Source organism: Cynocephalus volans, chromosome 15, assembly GCF_027409185.1.
Source record: "Cynocephalus volans isolate mCynVol1 chromosome 15, mCynVol1.pri, whole genome shotgun sequence".
NCBI classification, from domain to species: domain Eukaryota; kingdom Metazoa; phylum Chordata; class Mammalia; order Dermoptera; family Cynocephalidae; genus Cynocephalus; species Cynocephalus volans.
This window is the reverse complement of record NC_084474.1, coordinates 9,484,919-9,504,431: the sequence shown is the minus strand read 5'-3', so window position 1 is coordinate 9,504,431 and position 19,513 is coordinate 9,484,919.

The following is a 19,513-nucleotide window of genomic DNA, read 5'->3' as shown; positions in this document are numbered from 1 at the left end:
AAGAGAGGAGCTCAAATGTCCTCATCACAAAGAAATGATGTGTTTGTGATGATGAACATGTTAATTAGCCTGGTTTAATCATCACACACTGTTTACATGTATCAAAATATAACTCTGTTCCTCATAAATATGTACAATCAATACATGTCAATCAAACATAAATACATTTTAAAAATAAAATAAATTAGAAGATATTGGCAAAATTAAAAAATGGAAAACATATGCCATGAAAATATGAATCAAAAGATAAGCTAAAGTAGCAACATTACAATTAGTCAAAGTAGATCTTAATTATTCTCACCAAAAAATTAAAAATAAAAAAGATAACCATGTGAAGTGATGGATGTGTCAGTTAACTAGATCATGGCAATCATTTCACTATGTATATGTGTTGATACACATATCATCATGTTGTAGACTTTAAATATATACAATTTTATTTATCAATTAAACCTCAATAAAGCTGAAAAAATACACTGAGCATTAATATTGAATGAAGAAAAGAAAAAACTAAGTCTGTATTAATTTAATTTACGTCTTCAGTGAATTAAAAAAAAAATAGTCTAACCAACAAAAAATAAGAAATTGTATTACCAGAGATAAAGAGCATCTTGCACAATTATTGTGATAACACCAGGGTCAAGGGTTCAGATCCCTGAACTGAACAGATGCAAAAAAAAAAAAAAAAAAAAAAAAAAAAAAGATTGCATAATTATAAAAAAAGATCAATTTATCAAAAGACTGAATAATCCTAAATGTATATGAACTAATAGAATTTCAATGTACATAAAGCAAAAGCTGAAAAACAGAAAGGAAAATCAGAAAAACTACAATTATAGTTGAAGTCTTCAACAATTTTCTCTGTAACTGATGGAACAAATACATAGAAAATCAAAATGCATATAGAAGACTAATATAACACTATTTAGCAACTGACCTAATGGACATATAAAAAACCATTCCACTCAGTAGCAGCAGAATATAAATATTCGAGATCAATTAACAAACTATTGGCCAGATCTGGCACAAAGCCTGTTATTGTACAAAACGCGAGCTAAGAATTCTACTTTTTCTTACATTTTAAAAGAGTTGTAAAAATCAATGAATCTATCAACAAAGAAAAAATGAATATGATACAGTCACTATATTTGGCCCTCAAACTCTAAAATATTTAGGTCTTCTAGATAAAACGAAAAACGTTTCCTTATCCGTTGTTCCGTGACAGCACATAATTCGAATTTAAACACATTTTAAGGTCAATTTATGTGAACAATGTGTTAAGGCCACGACAGGATCACACTGGAAATCAATAAAGGAAATATACGCAGAAAATCCCCAAATATTTAGAAATTAAACACACTCTTATACTAAAGCAGGAATCACATGTGAAATTTTTTAAAAATGAGTAAAAGTGAAAACACGACATATTGAGATTTGTGAGATGCAGGAAAGCAGTACTGAGAAGGAGATGCATCACCAAAAGCTTATGTTAAGAAGGAAGCAATGCTTTCATTCCCATTTCCTTTTTTTCCATTTAATTTAGTTTTTCTTCATTAACCAACTCTTTATTCCTTTTTATTATTTATTCATTTATTTCCATTTTGTTTTATGTATTGTATGGAGTATTTCAATGATTATTATGGCAATAACTTGGGCAATACATGACTAGGGCTTTCCACTGTTCAGTCCTATGGAAGATTTTCCCTTTTCAGTTAGTAAAATACGAATTGCCATAAAGTTTTTCAAGTTTATACTTATTCCCTTTTCTAAGATAATTTTTAGCTAAGATTTTCTGTAAAGCAGCAAATAGTAAATATTTTAGCCTTTGAAGGCCATATATAATCCCTATCATATATTCTTTTTATTTTTTTCATGCAAATATTTAAACCTATGAAAACATTCTTAACTCACGGGCCTAATAAAACCAGGCCAGAAGCCAGAGATTGACTAGTCCATATCATCAACATCCACATAAAAAATAGAAAAATAAACACAAATGAAAGTTATTAATAGCTTTGTTTTATGGTTTAAGATTTTGTGTCCTAAAACATCATTATTTATACAAAGCCTATGAAATTTTTCTATATTTTGTTCTATAACTTTTATGGTTTTAGCTTTTACATTTAAGTTCATTATCAATTTGGGCAGCGTTTCCACGTGTCGTGAAGCACATATAAAGATTCATTTTTTTCTAAATGTATGTCCAGTCGTTAAAAGTCCATCCTCTCCTAATTAAAACACATAGAACAAATTTGTTCAAAATAGATGAGCCGAATTTATTTGGATTGATTATTAGTTTGCTAGGGCTGCCGTAACAATGTATCACAGACTGAGTGGTTTAGATAATAGAAATCTACTTTCCCACAATTCCGAAGGCTAGACATCGAAATCAAGGTCTCAGCGGGGCTGATTTCTTCTGAGTCTTCTCTATATTTATTTTATTATATAATAAATGTACTTTGATAACATACTGTACATGATATTACCATATTATTTTTTATGCTACACATTTTATTATGCAATCGCCCCAACATACTTTGGGTTTTGTTGTAAGTGATGTTGTTACAGCACATAATTACATAGTAGAAAGTATCATAAATAAACCAGAAAACAGCTAATTAGGCTGGGAACAAATTTTTTTCAAAAAATATGCCCACGGATGTTTGTAGATATATTATACAAGCATTCAGGCATTTTGATTTCATTTAAGAGTTCTGAATCTTTTTCCAAAAATAGAGTGTGTTTTTCTCTTACAGATGCAGTGACAAGCTGTGCTGACTCAGCTGCCACGTCTCTGCTCCCCTGTCACATTACTTGCTGACTTTAATGATGAATATGCATTCAACTCCATTTACTCATATCAGTCTTAATGACATTTGCTTTTATGACTTGAAGATGAAACTATGCTCCTCTTTTGGAACACGAATCATGTTTAGACACCAGACACATTATTATTCAAACGAGAATTAAATTAAATTTATCATTTAGCAAATTATATTGAATCTTTTCTTTTATCCACGTGACACTTGTTTGTGTTGTTGTTGTTTTCTATTTTATGTATGTGTCTTTGGGCCCAGAGATTGGGCAAGGAGCTGATACCAAATAATTGACTTGCACCATAGAGTTTAATTAAATTAATTTACTTAATCTCAAAACAACATTGCGAAAAAAACTATTATTATTCCTGATGCATAAACAATGAGACCAAGGTTTGGATGAGATAGATAAATTATATAAAGTAAGAATTTTTACGTATGGAGGAGTTCATATTTGAATTCAGAGCTGCCAAACTCATACTTTTTTGTTCTTTCTAATCTTAAAAATCTGCAAAAGCAGCAATAAACGTAAGAGATAAATGTGCACTTAAAAACGTGTACTCGAACCACAGAAAACTTCCCGTTTCTCATTACCCCAGTTCCACATTACCCACGTTAGCTTGCCTAGCTTTGTGCATTCTCATATAATCATGGGCAGACATACACACGTACCACATGCCATTGTTTTATAAAACTAAGATCATATTTTGTACATTTTGCTACATATTGTATTCTTAGTTAGAAATACTTCTTGGAAAATGCTTCAATAGCTGGTGCAAATCTAACTCATTTTTTTTTTTAATATTGAGTAATATTCCATGATATTAACACACCTTAATTTTCCCATAATTTCTATGTTGTGACTTCCATCACTTCTATATTGTAACTGCGATGGTTAATTTTATGTGCCAACTTGACTGGGCCATAGCATTCACAGATGTTTGGTATACATTATTTCTTGGTGTGTCTGTGATGGCATTTCTGGAAGAGAATAGCATCTGAATTGGTAAATTCAATAAAGCAATTGCCCTCCCCAACAAGTGTGGGCATCCTCCAGGCCACTGGGGGCCTTAATAGAATAAAAACATGGAAGAAGGTTGAATTCTCTGTCTGTCTGCGTGAGCTGAGAATGAGTCTTCTCTTGCCCATGGACTGAGATTTACATCATCAGTGCTACTGATTCTCAAGACTTCAGAATCACACTGGATTTATACCACGGGCTTCCTTTGGTCTCCAACTTGCTGATGGCAGATCGTGGGACTTAGCTTCATAGTGGCATGAGCCAAATCCTTATAGTAAACATCATGGGAGAGACAGACAGACAGACAGACAGACAGATAGACAGACAGACAGACAGACAGACAGACATAGAGACAGACACAGAGACAGAGACAGAGAGAGACAGAGAGATGATTCTGTTTCTTTGAAGAACTTTGACTAATAACTCTGACCTTTCCTATTTCTTAGTTTTAGTTCATTTACATGGTATGTTCATGGTGTTTAATTATGCTGACCCCCGAATTGTATTGAGTATTTATTTTTTAAATGGCCTGGAATAATTTGCTATATGGAAAAAATATTTGTTCTTTAAAAGTTAGATAATATTTATTAGTTATTTTTAGGATCACCTATATCATTTCTACCTTTTGATCAATCATCCACTTTCTCAAAGCTTTCAAATATTTTACCATAGAGTCGTTTAGTTAATCTCATGGTACCTATAATTACAATTTATTTGTTTTACCAAATCTTGCATGCTTTTTCTTTTCCTCTTAATTAGACTCCTGGAGAATCACAGCTAGTTATGTGCATTCCCAGATATGCTCAGCTAAGCTGACTCGTTGGACACTTGGATACATGAACAATGGTGAATACTGGTCACCTTCAGTTTTGCCTCATCTCCAGACACCCTGGCCATCTTGTACCCCCCAGGGTAACTATTAGTCTTAATAATAGTCTTCATTGATACAAGAAGGGCTGGAGAAATTCACACTAACAATTTCAAATAACACTTAAAAACATAATTTGAAAACTTTCCAGAGGATTTTTTCCTCCCTGTGGGCCATGAGAAATGCTGAATTCTTACTGTCATGTGCTTGAAAACCTTTACTGCTACAGTTTCTTTAATTTATCATCTTCGCCACCAAGCTTCAGTTTTCATGAAGGCAGATCCTGTGTCTATTCTGCTCACTCTTCCATAGCCACCACCTAGCACCGTACTTGCAACACAGCAGGTGCTTAATGAAAGGTGAGGTTGTTGAAGAATTTTAACAAAAACAATAACCAAAGGTGGGGTTTTCTTCAGAATTAAGGGAGATGACGTTACAAAAGTGACATTACACAATTTTAGTGATTATCCTGACATAACAGCTTAGTTTTCCAAAATACTTACCTAAGGAGTTTACTCTTACATGGAATTGCTAATCATATGGGCACTGGCTAACAAAAAATGAAAACAAGAGCTGATATTCCTCCGTACTTTTTCTCTGTATTTTTTTTAGGTCTGATGCTTTTTGTCTTGCATTATTATTCTGTTAAAAGCATCTCCTAGTAACCAAATTCTGTATTTAGAGGGACTTTTTCCAAAAGTGAGCATAAAAGGAAATACTTCAAAATTAAAGCACTGCAAATTAAGCACTGAAAAACATTTGTAGATGTAGAGATGCACATAGAAACTCGACTTGCCATTCTGTGAAATGCATTCTGAAAGATAAAAATAATGAGAATGACAGCCTGAGGGTAGGGATTTCTGCTATCTAGCAGTAACCAGCTTGTTTAGGAATACTCAAAATGAAAAGAAACTACTTCAAATCTTTTCTTCTTGAGTAAGTGATTTTATTCAAAAAATAAGATAAGTGAAACCAAGGAATCAGAGTCAAATAACACTGAATATGCTATGTTGACCTTTCTAATTGACTGTGAGCGTACAGCAATGGGACTCACAGATCTGCTTTGAAAATATTCACAAAATGATTATGTGGAACAAAATTATATCATCCCTGAAGATGATTGTGTTGACATGGTCACCTCTGCTGGTACCATTTTATCTACTCTCTTCTGAGTACGGGCTTCATAACTGAGTCATGTTCTAGAACAAACTCCATTGTATGCTAATTACTTACTACTCACTTTCCATATACTTTTCTATAGAAAGTATCGCAAATGATAACCACCTACTACTCTTGTTTTAAAAATAATTTGTTAAGGCAAAATTCGCTGAACATAAAATTAGCTATTTTAAAATGAACAATTCAGTGGCGTTTCGTACATTCACAGTGTTGTGCAACCACCGTCTCTATTAGGCAGTGTTTCCCCATTTTCATTCTTGCCCCACAGCCCCCGACAGCTGTCAGAGTGCATTCTCTTTCTGTGGGTTTATCTATCCTAGAGATTCTGTATGAATGGAATGATATGATACATGACCTTTGCGCGTGGCTTCTTCCACTCAGGATAATGTTCTCAGGCATCATGCAGCTGTGGTGTGGATCAGTTCTTCATTTACCTGTGGTTGGATAATGTTCAACTGCACCTGACAGCACGCAAAGGCAGGTAGTGATTTTGCTCATCTGAGTTCAAGTCCCAGAGGCAGGGGAGCCCACAGTGCTGAGGTCAGAGGAAACAAAAGAGAATTCTAAGTCGGGATTGCATTTAGAATGACCACTAGAAAATTATTTAAATAAACACAATTTGTTGTTCAAAGTTGGCCACCTTTCCTCCTGACCCTTGCTAGAAGCTCCTGCATGTTTTCTGCATAGTTTGAATAATTTCTGCTGTGCTCTAAAAATCCCTCCTAAACCTTCCTGGCTTACTGTCATGTAATATGCTCCAAAATTATATCTCCATGTCTGTTTTATAAAAATTCTGATTTCTTAAGTTCCAATGAGCTAAAAGAAATATAGGAGAAAAAATATCTAAGTGAATTAAAACTAATGGATATTAATAACAGTAGGTAACACTTATGGCATTTACGATGTCCACCATGCTTCTGTGCTCTTTACATATATGAACTCATTTAATCCTCCTAACAATCTTTGAGGTAGGGACTAATATTATTCTCATTTTACAGGTAAAAATATGGAGTTTGAATAGATTTCCAAAAATTCTCTAACAGGTGACATAAGCAGGACAAATGACTAAAATCAGTATTAGTGTTTTTTGGGCTCTTTTGGGGGAGGGTGGAGGGCTAGCACTTAAGTGAATTTGCAGGCTTGGTGATAAATGCAGGGAGAGGGGAATAAAAAGCTGAGTAAACATCTTACTTATTTTTTAAATTTATAATCAGACACTGGGGCAGAGGTCAACAATATCTATAATGACTGGAAGTTTGACCTGGTTGACTTTTTCCCTGAGCTGCCGTTCTGTGTCATGTCTCATATCCCAGTTCATTGGATGACTGCCAGGGCATTCACAGTGGGATTCCGTCCATGTCAGGGGTGAGAAGGGTCATCTCTTCAGAAGTAAATGCTCTTTATAAGTCAGGAATATAGTACCTGGAGGCTCCTTCTTGTGAAGATGTTTAATCATCAAGTGGCCTGCAGGACACAGGCACAGCATGACAGGCATCTCCATTTATGTTGGCCTGTTGTGCCACTCCAGTTTCTCCGTGTCAAGTCTCTGTGTCCACTTGGGTCCACACTTCTTTTGCTTTCAATTGCCCTGTGCTCCCTCCTGCTCAGAACCTTTGAACCTGGGGTGGCCTATATCTGCAAGTTCATGTTCATCCTCCAGTCTGCATGGAGAGCTTCTGTTCACTGTCCAGGCTTCATTTTAAATGTGACTTGTTTCAGCAGAGCTTTCCTGACACCACTCCTTCAGAACACCATCACCAGGACCTGTGAGTTGCATCTCATTATCTCCTTTCTGTGTGCAAAGAAACGGAGAAAGACAGCCTATTGATTTGCACAAGGTTAGCCAAAGAGTAAGTGAAATAGTCTGGATGTGAATGCAAGTCTCTTGGCTGCGTGAAAAGTGGAAAGGAGAGTGCAGACCTGTGGGAAACCTAGGACCTGAGAAGCGGAATAGCAGTGAATTCCCTGAGTTTTCTGGTTGCCTCCTGTATCTCAGACTGTGTACAGAAGAAATCAGCACCCCGGAACATCAGGGAACAACAACAAACAAAGGCCCCAAGAGAAGCATGTTCTTTTCAGCCATGTGACCTGGAAAGGAACACACTGCCAAGACAGAAAAAGTTTAAACAGCATGAAGAATTGATGAAAGTGAAGACAGGACAATAGAAATGAGGAAAACTAAACAAGAGAGAACATACACTGTAAAAAAAAATGAACATAGTCTCAGGGATCCATGAACTTTCAGTAAAAAAGTGCAATTTTTGTGTTGTGGAAATCATAGAAGGAAAGGAAAAGTAGAGTGGGGTTAAAAAAAGCATTTGAACTAATAATGGCTAAAATCTCTCAAATTTGCAAAACATATATTTCTACAGATTTAAGAATCTGAGGGAACTCCAAACAAGATAAAGACAATGAAACCCATGACAAGATACATCATAGTCACACTGTGTCAAAGTCAGAATACTTGTATTGTCAAATGAAAGACAAAGACAACTTGGATGCAGTGAGAGAGAAAGAACATCTCACTCACAGAGAAAAAAAAAGGTTAGAATAATACAATTTTTCACTTCCGAGACCATAGTGGTCAGAAGGAAGTAGCACAAAATTTTTCAAGTACCGAGAGAAAAGAATTGTCAACTCACAGACCTATTTCCACTGGAAATAGCATTCAAGAATAAAAAAGAAATGAAGACATTCTCAGACGAAGAAAAGCCAAGTAGCACACATACCTGAAAAGAATGACTAAAGGGTGTTTTCTAAACAGAAAGGAAATTTACTAAAATAGTAGTCTTGGAACATTAGGAATCAAGAAAGAACAATAGAAAGAAGAAAAATATGATTAAATCCAGTAGTCTTAGCTTTCTGTTTTGAATTTTCTGAATTGTGTATGACAGTTGAAGCAAAAATTATAACACTGATGATGTTCTCAATAAAATTATACTATAAAGGGAGGTGGGTAGAGGAATATAAAACAAAGCAAAATGTCTATATTTTACATGAACTGGTAAACAACAATAGAAACAGACATAATTTATGTTGGTACTATGCCTTACTTACAGAACTCAATGAAAAAAGCTATGCGAATATATACATTCAAGAATACTACACGTAAATCCAAATAAAATTCTAAAATAAATATTAAAGTAACCTATAAAAAGACAGAAAAGGTTAACAAAAAAGAATGAAAACAGAAAGAACAAATAAAAAAAACAAAAAGTAAAATGACAGATTTAAGCCCCAACATATCACAAGTTACATTATAAGCAAGTCATCTAAATACACCAATTAAAAGACAGAGATTGGTGGACTGGATTTAGAAGGCCCAACTGTCAACTGTTTATAAGAAACTTATTTCAAATATAATGATATAAATAGATTTTAAAAAGTTATACTATGCAAACATCAAGCAAAAAAGAAAAAAGAAGAAGGGAATAAAATAATACCAAATAAAGTATAATTATCAAGAAATTATCAAGGACAGACATAAGTGATAAGACCAGCCCACCAAGAAGATATAGCCATGCTAAATGTGTACACATCAAAAAGAAGAGCTGAACAGAGCTGAAGAGGGTGGTGTTAAAAAATATTTAAGGAAGTAATCATTGAAAACTACTCAAAGTTACAAAATGCATATGCCTATAGATTCAAGAATCTGAGTAAATCCCAAGCAGGATAAAGGCAATTAAACCTATAACAAAACACATCGTAGTCACAATATGTCCAAGTCAATCAAAGTCAGAAAGGAAAATCATATAATAGAAGTGAAATAAGTATGGGCAAAATCACAATTATAATTGGAGATTCCAATTATAATTGACAGAACTCTCAATTGACAGAACCAGACAGAAAATCAGCAGGACAGAAGAACTCTATTCATTCAACAGTATCTAAAATTTATAGAACAATTTGTGCCACATATCAGCAGATTACATTACTTTCAAGCAGTGACAGAATGTATATCAAGACAGACTGTATTCTAGGCCATAAAAGAACTTCAACAAATTGAAAGATTTGAAGTCATACAGAGTGTGTTCTCTGATTATAATGGAATCAAACAAAATCAGCAACAAAAAAGATAACAGGAAATTTTCTAAACACTTGAAAACAAAACAACATAATTCTACATAATGCATGTGTCAAAGACTGCATCTTGAGGGGTATCAAAAAAAAAAGACTGATAGAAAAAGAGAAGACACAAAATATCAGTATCAGGAACTTAGATGAAATGGGCTGATTCCCTGAAAAGCCCTAACTACCATGACATACCCAACATGAAATAGATAATTTTGATAGCTTTATAACTATTAAGAACATAAATAATTCATAACTTTAAACTCCCTAATAACGAATCTCCAAGCTCAGATGATTTCACTGGAAAATTTCAAATATTTTTAAAAAATAATTAACACCAATTACACACAATCTCTTACAAAAAAAAAAGAAGGGGGAACATTTTTCAATTTATTATGTAAGTTTAATACTCCTCTATTTTTTTTTTAAAAGATAGCACAGAAAAAGTAAACAACAGACTGATCCCTCATGACTACAGGCACAGCAATTCTTAACAAAATATTGACAAAAAGAAATCAGCAATCTATAAAAATTGCTATACAGCATGACTAATTGGGATTATTCCTAGTGTATAAGACTGGTTCAATATTTGAAAATTGGTCAATACGAACCATCATATAAATTGACCAACCAGAAAAAATTGTATGCCCCTAACAACTGATACAGGAAAAGAATTTGACAAAGTATAACACCCTTATGTGTTAAAAACTCAGCAAAAGAGAAACAGAGGTGCAGTTTTTCAACTTAAAAAGCATATCTACAATAAACCTACAGGTAGCATTATACTTAATGAGTAAAGATTGAATGCTTTTTCCTGCAACTGGGAATACAAAGATTTCTGTTGTCACCAACACTACTCAACATTACATTGAAATTTTAGCCATTGTGATGATGCAAAAAAGAAAAAAAAGTTAAGACCGACATATTGGAAAGGAAGAAATAACACTCTCCCTATTTGCAGATGGCATAGTTCTCTACATAGACAGTTCACAAAATATGCAGAAAATAAACAAAACAAACATAACTAAAAGTGAGCTCCTCAAGGTTATGGGATACAAGATCACCTGTTAAAATGCAGTAACATGTACAATCACACACAAAAAAAACAGGCATAATTTTTATATAAAGGATAAGGTTTGTATGCTGTTAAGTACAAAATTCTATTGTAAGATATCAAAGATGATCTAATAAATGGAGGTACATACTGTGTTTAAGGAAAGAAAGACTCAGCAGAGTAAAGAGGTCAATTCTCCCAAATTAAAGCAAAATTTCCACTTGATTGGTGCCCAAACTATTGTGCCCAGATCAGCTGCAGACAAGAGCAGAGCTTTCAATGGAAATTTTAAACAAGTGGAATCAAGATCCTGAAGGATTTCTTTTAGTGATTGTAACAGGAGATAAAACATGGCTTTACAGGCATGATCTGGAAGACAAAGCACAATCAAAGCCATGGCTACCAAGAGGCAGAAGTGGTCCAGTAACAGCAAAAGTGGACCCATCAAGAGCAAAGGACCTGTCAACAGTTTTCTGTGATGCTCAAGGCATTTGCTTGTTGACCTTCTGGAGGGCCAAAGAGCAACAGCATTTGCTTTTTATAAGTGTTTTGATAAAGGTAGCTAAAGCTTTAGGAGAAATAGCCTGGGAAAGCTTCATCAGAGAGTCCTCCACCACAGCAAGGCTCCTGCTCATTCCTCGCACCAAACAAGGGCAATTTGGAGAGAGCTTCAATGGAAAATCATTAGGCATCCACCTTACAGTCCTGATTTGGCTCCTTCTGGCTTCTTTTTGTTTCTTATTCTTATTCTTTTTGTTTCTTATTCACCCACTTCCTGTCGTTAACAATGTAAAAAAGACGGCATTGACATGGTTAAACTCCTGGGACCCTCACTCAGTTCCTCAGGGATGGACTAAATGGCTGACATCATCACACACACAAGTGTCTTAAACTTGATGGAGTTTATGTTGAGAAATAAAGTTTGTAATTTTTATTTTTCTCTTTTAATCCCATTTTCCATGAACTTTTTGAAGTTCCCTCATATTATTTTTAAGTGTACTTTTGTAAATAGATATATTTCTTTCCTAATAATTTATTTTAAAAGATTAGATAATCTAGTTATTGTGAGTGCTTTCTTCCACATTTGAATTTTTTTAAAAGATAATTTATTATCTGTTTTGTAGGGTACAACGTTGGTTTTCAATAACTGTGTACAACGTGCGATGGTTAGATCAGGATAGTTAGCTGATTCATCCTTCCAATCCGCAGTCATTCTTTGTGTCCGTTAATCAATTCCTCATTAGGCCCCCTCTCTCTCCCCCTACCCTCTCCTTTTCCATCTCTAGTGACCACAGTTCTTTTCTCTCTTTCTAAAAGTTCAGTGTACTACTGTGACGGTTGTTTCTTTCTTTTTCTCCCACTGTCTCTCTTTATTGTTCATTTGTTTATTTATGGATTCAGCAGTAAATTTTGACTTAAAATTTCAAAATTTAAAGCTGATTTTAGAAAAATATCAATTTTAACTAAAGAATAAATAAGTTTTAAAAAAGGCAGATTGTATAAAATGAACTATAACAAAGTAACTAAAATGATTTAAATCCTTTTTTATAAAAATAGATCGCTATATATAATTTGTTGTTGGTTGTGGTGGTGGTGATGGCTTTAGGGTCTGGATCTTACCTCATGGTCCATCTACAGACTCGTTCTCTGACACCTTGTCAGGGTGCGTTTTTAGCTCTGTAATTTTACTTCTTATACTACTTGTATAATTTTGTAAAATAACAATAATTCTTTGTTTCCTTTTGCTTATTTTTATCAAATGAGAGTGGTATGATCTTTAAAGTACTTCATAGCATTAAGTTTCTGATTGATTATAAATTCAAACTGGTTTTCCTCTGACTGAGACTCTCTGAGTTTGTCCCTTCCAACTGCAAATATTTTTCAACTATTAAGAACTGAGTTCTCAGAAATGTTCCACAATCAACAAGATTAACCAAATAACTTCTCCATGTTTGGATAGCACTGAAATAAAGAGCTCAAATTTCTTTTAGACTAAAATTTACTTTCTAAATTTGGAAATATTTATTCAGGCCATTTGATAATTCATATTTTCATATACATTTTGCAGCATTATCTAACAAGACTGGAACACTATCACAGCAGCACCAGGTGATAGGTTGATATCTATAGCTATACTTATATCTATATCTATATCTATACCTATACCATCTGTATTTATATCTATATCTATATCTATATCTATATCTATATCTATAAGGCAATTTATTTCAGGGACTTGACCTTGCTCAATTTTAAAAGCTAGTTAAACAGTCTCTGGAGGTCCCTTGTCTTTGCATCCAGTGCAGGGCTGGCAGTGGGGAAGGAAAGATGGATGTAAAGTGGGAAGAGCATGAATAAACTAGAACACAAAAGCGTGAATTAATACACTGGGATCCATGAAGACCGACTGACAACCATGTCATCCTGTGTTTAAATGAAGTGGTTATTATTCAAGAGAGAATAAAACATGCACCTGCCAACCTGTCAGAGAACCTAAAGGAGGGCTCCGTGCAGCAGTGGCCAGGTTGCTGCTTTGTGCATTGAGGTGAGCTGGCAGCTAAGCAACGACCAGGATGAGTTGGGATAGTGCCTGGTGTCCCTGCACCTACCTCCTAAGCATAAAAGCAGTATAGTTGCTGCTTGGCAACAGCTTTTCAAATACTGTTCAAAATGTCTCTTGTGTACACCCTAAATGGAAAACTAGAAGAAACGGAAATCTGAAAAATATAGTTCAGCATGACAGGCTGACCCATTGCAAAGCCACTTGAGAAATTGGAAGGCAGGACATGTGATTCCTCAAATAGTAATTAGTTTGCAATATGTTTTTATTTTTATTTTTATTTTATTTTATTTATTTTTTTAAAAAATTTATTTTATTTTGTCAATATACAATGTGGTTGATTATTGTGGCCCATTACCGAAACCTCCCTCCCCCCTCCATCTCCCCCCTCCCACCCAACAACCTCCTTTCTGTTCACTTGTCTTATCGACTTCCAGGAATTGAATTGTTGTGTCTTCTTCCCTCCCCCCACCCCAGGTTATTTGCAATATGTTTTTAAATTACTCACTCATGTATAAAAGTTTTCTTAAACAATGCAAATGAGTATTTGTTTTTGATTATTAAAAAATCTATTAGATCTGTGTATTTCCAGAGTGTTAATTCTTAGCGTGGATCTTGAAATCTCAATGAATTAATTTGATTATGGTAAAATAATCAATGAACAAGATGAAGATGTAAGAAATACAGTTTGAATAATGAAAAAGAACTTTCATTTTTAGGTAATATTTTAACCCTTCTCTACCATCGCATTAAACCATTTGAGATAATTTGTTGCTGTGAAAACACTCACCTGCCCACCCAATCTATTTGTCAGTAAAGTCACACCTTGAAAATGAGATATCCTTCAAAGAGAGAGCTCTGTCTTTGTGGCATTCTGAAGCTAAGTTAGGGATGCATCGTTATAAAGGTCTGGATCACTTTAACAGTTCCTGCAACATCAGTTTTGCTCTTATGTTGTTAAATAATACACACAATCTTGTTGGGGTGGTTTTCTTATTGAGAATAGTTCTGCTATTTTTCCTTGAACAGCTTGTTATTGCTCAATACTGATTGCCTGACACAATAGCTATGTTGCATTCATGAATATTTTCTTTGCTCTAAGTCTGTCCCTGTTGTTTTTCTTATTAACCTTCTGGAAATTCATAAGGTATTACTGTGCATCACTTATTCCATAATTTGAATACGAATACAAAGCTATGTAAATTATGATTATGCACCCTCTCTTGGAAGTACTACCCTGTTGATAGTTTACATTCCCATTTTGCTAATTTAGATTATTCACAAAGATAATACATCTAAGAAAGTATTTGCATTTCTCTATATTCTCATTTCAAATTTGTTTCTAACTGGACTATACACTATTTCACTGGATATTTCCTTATTATTTCCTCTCTCTAATTCTCTAGTTTATCAGATAGTTAGTTACCATGAGAATTTAACCTATTATGGACTGGTTGATTTGTCTTTGGCTGTTCTTAAATTTACAATCTCTCTCTCCTTGTTTCTAGGTTTATCTTCCATATTGCTGATAAAGATAATTGTTTTTTTAAAAAAACTATTCAGGTAATTATTTTGGTTAAAATGTTCTTCCAGTACGCTAAACTTCAAACTCTCATTGTAGTATAAATTATTTTCACAGAACACATCTAATGTTCTTTTGCAGCCTTGGCTTTTGTCAAAACAAGTCCCAGGTGGAGTTATATTCTTACGTGTCTTTACATGTCTTTAATCTACATGTTTACTATACTGTAAATTCATGCCTAATGTCATTATGAAGAGTTGCTATGTTTATTGTTCTCTCATAATTATTTGCAGACTCATCACATTTTATTTTTCTATCTTTGCCTTTTCTTTAGCTTAAGTAGATGTCAGAAATTTTTAAAAAGAAGAATGTTAGGGAATTGCAAATTAAAACAACAATGAGAAACAACTACACATCTACTAGAATGGCTAAAATTCAGAACATCATCAAGTGCTGACAAGGACATGGAGAGACAGGAACTTACATTCACTGCCGTGGGAATGCAAAAGGCACAACCACTTTGGAAGATACTTTGGTGATTTCTTACAAAACTAAATATTCTCCTCCCAAATGAGCTGGCAATTTCACTCCTTGGTACTTACCCAAACGAGTTAAAAACTTTTGCTCACACAAAAATGAACTCATGTATCTCCTGAATCAAAACTAAATTATTGGGCCTTTTTTTCAATGGAGTTAACATTGAAAGAGTGTGTTTCCTGCCTTATCTTTATACATTAAATTTCCAATCTAGTAGAAACTTTTGTGTTGTAAGACTTTTATGGCAGTTCTCTTTTCCTGTCTAGCATGGCATCTGGCTGCTTCTCCCACCTACAAACCAAGGGTAGCAGGGCTTCATAAAATTAACAAAATGCTTCAAAGGTGGTCATTAGAGTGTGTGGGACTTAAGGACGAGTATCTAACTCATGCCTAGAAATCTCTAAAGCTGGTTGGAGCTGCCTCTGACAGAAGACAGGTGGGCTTCGGTAGACATAAGGTAAAAGTAGTTCTAGAACATTTTTGGATACATTAAAAGGGATCAGGATTGGTATAATCTTGAAAGAGAACATAAATAAGACTTTCTAGGGAGATGTGATCACAAAATAGGAAAGGGAATAATCCACATTGAATTCAACAATCTGTAAAGAGGATAATATATAATGACCAGGTGCATTAATCCAGCAATGCAAAGATGTTTCAATATTTGAAAATAAATCCATGTCATTTAGTATGAAAATCATGCCATCCTTTCAATGATGCAGGAAGAGCCTATGACAGTATTCAGTATCTATTCATGATAAAAATTCTCAGCACAATAGGAATAAATGGAAACTTGTTTAATCTTATAAAAGGCGCTTACCAAAAACACACAGCTAACAAAATACTGGTGATAGATTGAATGCTTTTTCCCTAAGATTAGGTACAATGCAAGAATGTCTACTCTCAACAATGCTCTTTAGTGTTAAATTAAAGATCATAACCAGTGCAATATGGAAGGAAGCTGAAATTAAAACTTACAGAACAGAAAGAGAGAATGAAAATTTGTGTCTATTACAGATGACATAATTGTCTATGTAAAATTTTGCCCACCTCAGAATAGAGGCCTTTCTATGCTGAAGTCTCTAAAACCAAATAATGGAAACAACATCAAATAGTGGCAGTGTTTTACAGTATATTTTGCTTTAAGTTATGGCAAAGCAAAATTTTGGGCAGGGCTTTCTCTCCTTCAACCAAGACCCATGAAGTTGTGGGAACTTATAGTTTGCAAGGAGGAATCTGGAGACGGCAGTATAGAGGACACCATTTTATTTGGAATTATTTGGCTGGTTAGCAGGTTAATCAGAAAAGTCAGTTAATGCAAAGATTCATAAAAATGATCAAAATCTTAAGTTTTACATTTTATTAAAATGTGTAATTTTTTAATCTTTTGATGTTGGACTAAGGCCTTTTTAACTATTGGCTTGTTAATTGGAGTTCTCTACTATCTCCCTTATGTAAATTCTACTTGTAGTACAAAAAAAAAATCTTTAAAAAATCTGTGAAAAGGCAATAGAATTGATAAATGAATTTTGCAAGGCTTTGGGATGCAAGATCAATTATATTTTCATATGTAAGCAGGGAAACATTGTTAACCGAAATGTGAAAAATACCATCCACATAAACACTAAAAACATAAAATCGAATAGAATATGTGCACAATTTGTATGCTGAAAAGTCAGAACACAAATAAAAGCAATAAAAATGATCTAAATAAATGAAAGCATATGCTGTGTTCATAAATTGAAGCACTCATTATTATTTAGATGTCAGTTCTTCCCAACCTGATCAACCTAATTGTAATTAAAGACCAGCAGAAATTGAATTTGACCAGCTGATTCTGAAATTTATATTGAAATTCAAAGGAACTAGAATAATCAAGACCATTTTGAAAAATTGGGACAAATAAAAAGGACTTATTTCAGGAGTTACTATAAAGTTTTATTAATCAAGAGAGTATAACTTTTGAGAAAGGATAGACATAGAGATCAATGAAAAAAATGAGTCTAGAAATAGTCCCCCATACGTAGAATCAACTAATTTTTTGACAGACATACAAAGGAAATTCGACATGTTTCTGGTACAATTGGATATCTATATGCAACAACAACAACAACAACAAAAGAAACTCAATGTATATAGAACTTTAGCCTAAAATGGTAAATAAATCTCTCTGTAAAAGCTAAAACCTAAAATTAGTTACAAAATTTCTAGAAATTAACATAGGAGAAAATATTTGTGACCTTTGGTTAGGAAAAGATTTTCTAGGTACAATGGCAAAACCAAATCAATAAAAGAAAAGATTATATTTTATCAAGTTAAGAACATCTGTTCTTGAAAGACACACCTAAGAGAATAAAAAGCAAAGATAATACTGGTAGAAAATTTTGCAAACCACCTCTCTTATAAACGGCTTGTATCCAGATTATGAAAATTTGCAATAATTGTGGTAAAATGATGGGGATAAGTAAAAGTGTTAGTGATGTTCAATGATATGAAAAGACACTTCACCAAGAAAAAATGATTGCATGACAAGTTAGCATGTGAAAAGATACACAACCTCATGAGTCTTTAGGGAACTGCAAACAAACTACAACCAGATACCTACCTCTGCCCACTTCTGAGAATGTTTTAAAAAGCATGACAACGCCATGAGCTGATGAGGACTGGAGCAGCTTACACTTTCATACATGGCTGAGAGAGTGCTGTGAGAATGTGAAATGGTGCAGTTTGGCAAGCAGTTTAATGTGTTCCTGTAAAGTTAAACGTGCACTTGGCATAGGACATGGTAATCCCGCTCCTAGGACTATAGCAATGTTAAAATGAAATTCTACATTCAGAAGAAAAGCCTGTATGTTAATGTTTACTGTAACTTTATTTGTAGTCACCAACTACTGGAAACAAACTCTACTCCTCAGTTGGAACAGAATTGTCAAAGTACAGAATATTCATACAATAGAATGTTTTCCGGCAATAAAATGAAACACACTATTGATTCACAAAACAACATGAATATCTATAAGGCATTCTACTAAGTGAAAGAAGTCATATCCAAAAGATGACATACAGAACATTTCAAATTTGAAAAAGGAAAATTATAGGAACAGAAGACAGATTAATTGTTGGCAAGGACTGTGGTAAGGGAAGTTGTTTAAAAGGTGACCCAGGGTAACATATTGGCGAGATTGAACTGTTTTGTATTTTGATCTTGATGTTGGTACAGAATCATATTCACTTATCAAAACTGACAGAATTGTATTATGAAAAGGGTGGCTTTTTTTGTATCCACAATTTAACTTTAATTTACCTTAATATATACTTTCTTGAGGTCATAATCCATGATTGTTTTAAAATATATTCACTGTTCTACCTTTTGCTAATATATAATTATCTTTAACAAATTATAAATTTGTGCAGCAAGTTTTATACACCCATTACTCAATTGAAATAGTATCTAAATTTTTCTAAATGCAGTTATTTATTTTTTTATATTATATTTTACTGGAATATTTTTATAAAAGCATTTAAATACTTGCACATCAACCTATATTTTTTTTTGTATTTATATAAACAAAGATATATGAATAACATTCATCTAAAATGAATTGTGCCTATTTTTGTGTTGGTGAGATTTAGATGTCAACGATATCTATTTATTTTTTGCCTTGGGGTTTTTAAAAATATTCTTTCTAATTGTTTACATTATCTATGATGGGTATGTCTTAGTTTTTCAATAGTCCCCCCACCCCCAAAGCAAAAAGGAAAAAGAGAAAAGGTAAAAATGTACATCTAACAACTAAATGATCTGAATATCAGAGTTGCTCTAAAATGATTTATATGATCACTCACTATTATGACACTACAATTACCTGAAAGACAATTGTGGTT